The sequence below is a fragment of the Manis pentadactyla genome, chromosome 4, assembly GCF_030020395.1.
Source record: "Manis pentadactyla isolate mManPen7 chromosome 4, mManPen7.hap1, whole genome shotgun sequence".
Taxonomy (NCBI): domain Eukaryota; kingdom Metazoa; phylum Chordata; class Mammalia; order Pholidota; family Manidae; genus Manis; species Manis pentadactyla.
In genome coordinates, this window is record NC_080022.1 from 6,827,059 (window position 1) to 6,832,332 (window position 5,274).

Consider the following 5,274-nt stretch of genomic DNA (forward strand, 5'->3'; position numbering starts at 1 on the left):
CTTTCACACTGCTGAGTTAAAAAAAAAACAAGAGTACAACTTTCTGACAATAAATATTTTAAACTGTAAACATTTTCTTGAAGTTATCCTTTATCTCCCACTGGAACCACAGACAGAAGATTTAAAGGACTGTTGACCAATTGCCTTACTCCTGGCTGTATTTCCAGAAGTCAAGCCCAGGTACCTCGGAAGGGGTTTGGAGTGCAGCCTCTAACCCCCATATACAATGTATGGCCATGAGTACAGAATATAGTGACAAATGGGCATTCCCTCCCAGTCCCCGGACTCTGTCCTTGGGTCTCTACTGCTGGAGAAGAGGAGCATGACACAGGTGATTGCCCACCCACTCCTCAGAGAGTTCACTTGTTCTGAAGGGAGACATTGGTGGTAGTTAAATACCTAGTTCAAAGTTAAAAAAAAATCATAGAAATAAATAACCAGCATTTTGCTCTCCACCCCCAATACTTTAAAAGGAAATGTAATAAGGGACCAAAAGATAAGAGAGAAAGCAGGTAAGGTGGCTACTCTTGGTCTAGTGCTGTCACTGGAATTTATGTAGATTGTACAGAAAGGTTATTTTTCTATTGGAATATCTGGAAAGATAGTTGATTCTAGTAAATGACGAATTGTAGTTTCAGATTCAGTTGCAGGTGCTTGGTAGGGATGAGAGGAAGACGTTTTCTAATCATATCTAAATTGAGTTTTATTTTATTCACCTTAAGGCCCAAAGGAGATTAGTTGGTCATCTTGTTCCCTCTGGTATAATTCGCTTCAACCATCAACAGTTACATAGAAGTCAATATATATAACTTTAATCAAGCTTCAGTGCTTCTAAAATGCATGACAGTAATGAGATTTCTATCCAGAAGCTCATTTTAACTGGTAGTGGCTCTTAGTAGTATATTCCCATTTTAATATTTGTATTAAAACCTAAATTTTTCCTCAAATCATACCTGATACAAAGGCTAAAAATTAGGTTTGCTTTGTATTCATTAATTGAGTATGAGAATTATTTGGAAATAATTTTCACTTATACATTCTTGAATTAATACATTTGATGTTGACCTACTATAACCTAGCACCAGGGCATTGGCGTTTTTTAAATGTGAGCACAAAAACTAGGAAGGGAACAATCTAGAAACAAAGTGATGCTTCCTCTATAAAGAGGCTAGTTGGATTTTTTTAATGGGTAGATACCACCATTTGAGCTATTAATGGAGAAATCCCATGATTGAGTTCTCTCCAGCAGCTTAGTCTTTGGGACTTCATTATTTTTTTTTTTCTGTTGCATTTTCTTTATAGTTCTCCAGATACTTTTTTTTTTGTTATTATTAATATGTAATTACCTGAGCAACATTGTGGTTACTAGATTCCCCCCATTATCAAGTCCCCACCACATACCCCATTACAGTCACTGTCCATCAGTGTAGTAAGATGCTATAGAGTCACTACTTGTCTTATCTGTGCTATCCTGCCTTCCCCGTACCCCCCCCCCCACATTATGTGTGTTAATAGTAATGTCCTTTATTCCCCTTATCCCTCTCTTCCCACCCATCCTCCCCAGTCCCTTTCCCTTTGGTAACTATTAGTCCATTTTTGGGTTCTGTGAGTCTACTGCTGTTTTCCTCCTTCAGTTTTTGCTTTGTTCTTATGCTCCACAGATGAGTGAAATCATTTGGTACTTGTCTTTCTCTGCCTGACTTATTTCACTGAGCATAATACCCTCTAGCCCCATCCATGTTGTTGCAAATGGTAGGATTTGTTTTCTTCTTATGGCTGAATAGTATTCCATTATATATATGTACTACATCTTCTTTATCCATTCATCTACTAACGGACACTTAGGTTGCTTCCATATCTTGGCTACTGTAAGTAGGGCTGCAATAAACATAGAGGTGCATATGTCTTTTTTAATCTGAGAAGTGGTTTCCTTTGGGTAAATTCCTAGGAGTAGAATTCCCGGTTTAAAGGGTATTTCTAATTTTAGTTTTTTGAGGAACCTCCATACTGCTTTCCACAATGGTTGAACTAGCTTACATTCCCACCAGCAGTGTAGGAGGGTTCCCCTTTCTCCACATCCTCACCAGCATATGTTGTTCCTAGTCTTTTCTATGTTGGCCATCCTAACTGGTGTGAGGTGATATCTCATTGTGGTTTTAATTTGCATTTCCCTGATAATTAGCGATGTGGAGCATCTTTTCATGTGCCTGTTGGCCATTTGAATTTCTTCTTTGGAGAGGTGTCTGTTCATATCTTCCGTCCATTTTTTAATAGGATTATTGGATTTTGAGGTGTTGAGGCATACAAGTTCTTTATAAATTTTAGATGTTAACCCTTTGTTGGATATGTCATTTACAAATATAGTCTCCCATACTGTAGGATGCCTTTTTGTTCTGCTGATGGTGTCCTTTGCTGTACAGAAGCTTTTTAGTTTGATGTAGTCCCATTTGTTCATTTTTTATTTTGTTTCCCTTGCCCGAGGAGATGCATTCAGGAAAAAGTTGCTCATGTTTATATTCAAGAGATTTTTGCCTATGTTTTCTTCTAAGAGTTTTATGGTTTCATGACTTACATTCAGGTCTTTGATCCATTTTCAGTTTACTTTTGTGTATGGGGTTAGACAGTAATCCAGTTTCATTCTCTTGCATGTAGCTGTCCGGTTTTGCCAGTACCAGTTGTTGAAGAGGCTGTCGTTTCCCCATTATATATCCATGGCTCCTTTATCATATATTAATTGACCATATATGCTTGGGTTTATATCTGGCCTCTCTAGTCTGTTCCATTGATCTATGGGTCTGTTCTTGTGCCAGTACCAAATTGTCTGGATTACCGTGGCTTTGTAGTAGAGCTTGAAGTTGGGGAGCATAATCCCCCCCCCCCCGCTTTATTCTTCCTTCTCAGGATTGTTTTGGCTATTCAGGGTCTTTTGTGGTTCCATATGTATTTTAGAACTGTTTTCTGTAGTTCATTGAAGAATTCTGTTGGTATTTTGATAGGAATTGCATTGAATCTATAGATTGCTTTAGGCAGGAAGGCTATTTTGACAATATTAATTCTTCCTATCCATGAGCACAGGATGTGTTTCCATTTATTGGTATCTTTAATTTCTCTCATGAGTGTCTTGTAGTTATCAGAGTATAGGTCTTTCACTTCCTTGGTTAGGTTTATTCCTAGGTATTTTATTCTTTTTGATGCAATTGTGAATAGAATTGTTTTCCTAATTTCTCTTTCTGCTGGTTCATTAGTGTATAGGAATGCAACAGATTTCTGTGTATTAATTTTGTATCCTGCAATTTTGCTGAATTCAGGTATTAGATCTAGTAGTTTTCAAGTGTATTCTTTAGGGTTTTTTATGTACAATATCAAGTCATCTGCAAACAGAGACAGTTTAACAACTTCTTTGCCAGTCTGGATGCCTTTTATTTATTTGTGTTGTCTGTTGTGGCTAGGACGTCCAGAACTATGTTGAATAAAAGTGGGGAGAGTGGGCATCCTTGTCTTGTTCCCGATCATAAAGGAAAAGCTTTCAGCTTCTCGCTGTCAAGTGTGATGTTGGCTGTGGGTTTATCATATATGGCCTTTATTATGTTGAGGTACTTGCCCTCTATACCCATTTTGTTGAGAGTTTTTATCATGAATGGATGTTGAATTTTGTCAAATGCTTTTTCAGCACCTATGGAGATGATCATGTGGTTTTTGTGGAACTTCATTATTTTTAAGTAGTCAAGAAGTCTACTTTGTTTTTAAGAAGTCGTATAGTTAGACTTGTAAAACCCACACTGCTTAACCCATTGAGTGTCAAGCATTATGCAAGGTATTACACAATTTCTCATAAAAGTTACTTCGGATGACCTTGCAAGGCAGTTATTAATCCACATTTTACAAATAAGAGATGCTCAGAGGCTTTACATGACTTGCTTAAGGTCTCAGAGATGGCAAGCAGTAAACTGACTGATAGTGGGTTCATACTGCTTGTTGAATAGGTGAATTTAAGATAGAGGGGGCATCTGAGTCTGAAATGATCTGACTCCAAAGCTCAGGTCCCACAAAGCATTCCATTCGGTTCACTGAAGGTTTAGGATTCCATGGGCATTACCCTTGAGGAAGGTGAGCTTAATCCCAGTGTTGCCCAGGACAGAATTGTTGTGTGCATTCTTTGTCCATGTAGATCATTGACCCCTCCTTCTTTGGGGTGCGACATCATGCAGAGACTGACTCCTTGGAAAGAGAATGGTACTTAAATACAACACCACACCTTTCGAAGGAAGCTTGGCTGCTCATTTGTGGTGGAAGCAACGCATTGAAGTAAAGTCCTTTGTTATGACACCTGCTTCCAAGAAAGGAGCTTCAATGCAGAAGCTAACCACCCCCTAGTTTCATGCCTGCTCCCTGTCCCTGTGCAGCTCCTAGTAAATGAACATGACTAGAATAACTGCCAATAGGAAGCCAAGGCAAATAACCAACTTCCTACTAAACCCATCACTTCCCAGGACAGTAAGAACTCTTAATATTGACCCTGCAGAAAACACTGGAAATGGAAACACTGAGACGTCTAGTGTAATTAAATGCAAATATTTCTCATTAGTTTTTTTTTTCTTTCAGCTTTAAAAGTAATTTAGCTCAAACCAATAATACTAAACCAATTATATGAAGTGAATCTCCTCTAAGAGCTCTACCCCGAGGTAATTGCAGTTCACTGCTTACCACCCTCTATTTCCTTCATACACACCCATTATAGAAGTTTATTTCAGCTTAGGTATGATAAAAATTAGTGTGCTTCTTGCTTTTCTGTGAACAGTGTATCATCCGTCCAGGCCAATACTTAGAGCTCTGGCATTCTCTAATAGTTGCATTACATTCCAAAGTACAGGTGACCCATGACTTATTCAACCTCTTCGCTATCGGTGGGCCTTCATGTGTCTATAAACTAATTTCTTGACCACTGGGGTGGCGTCCATGGAAGTAGCTCCAGGAGCTGCAACTTGCCGGGGCTAGGCGTTGGGAAGACAGGACTAGTTAACCAGGGGCTAGGCGTTGGGGAGACAGCACTAGTTAACCAACAGCCCGATGCTAAGCATGTCTGCGGGAGGGGCCCGGGGAATGTGGCAGCAGCTGAGGGCGCAGAGCCAGGGACCGCGCCGCTTCTCACCTCCGGCCGCGGGAGGGCGCAGTCGAGCCTGCGCTGCGGCTTCCGCCGGCACCCCGCCCAGCCGGCTCGCCCCGCGCCCCAATTGGCTGCGCGCCGGGAGCGCGCCGAGTCAAGGGGCGGGCCAG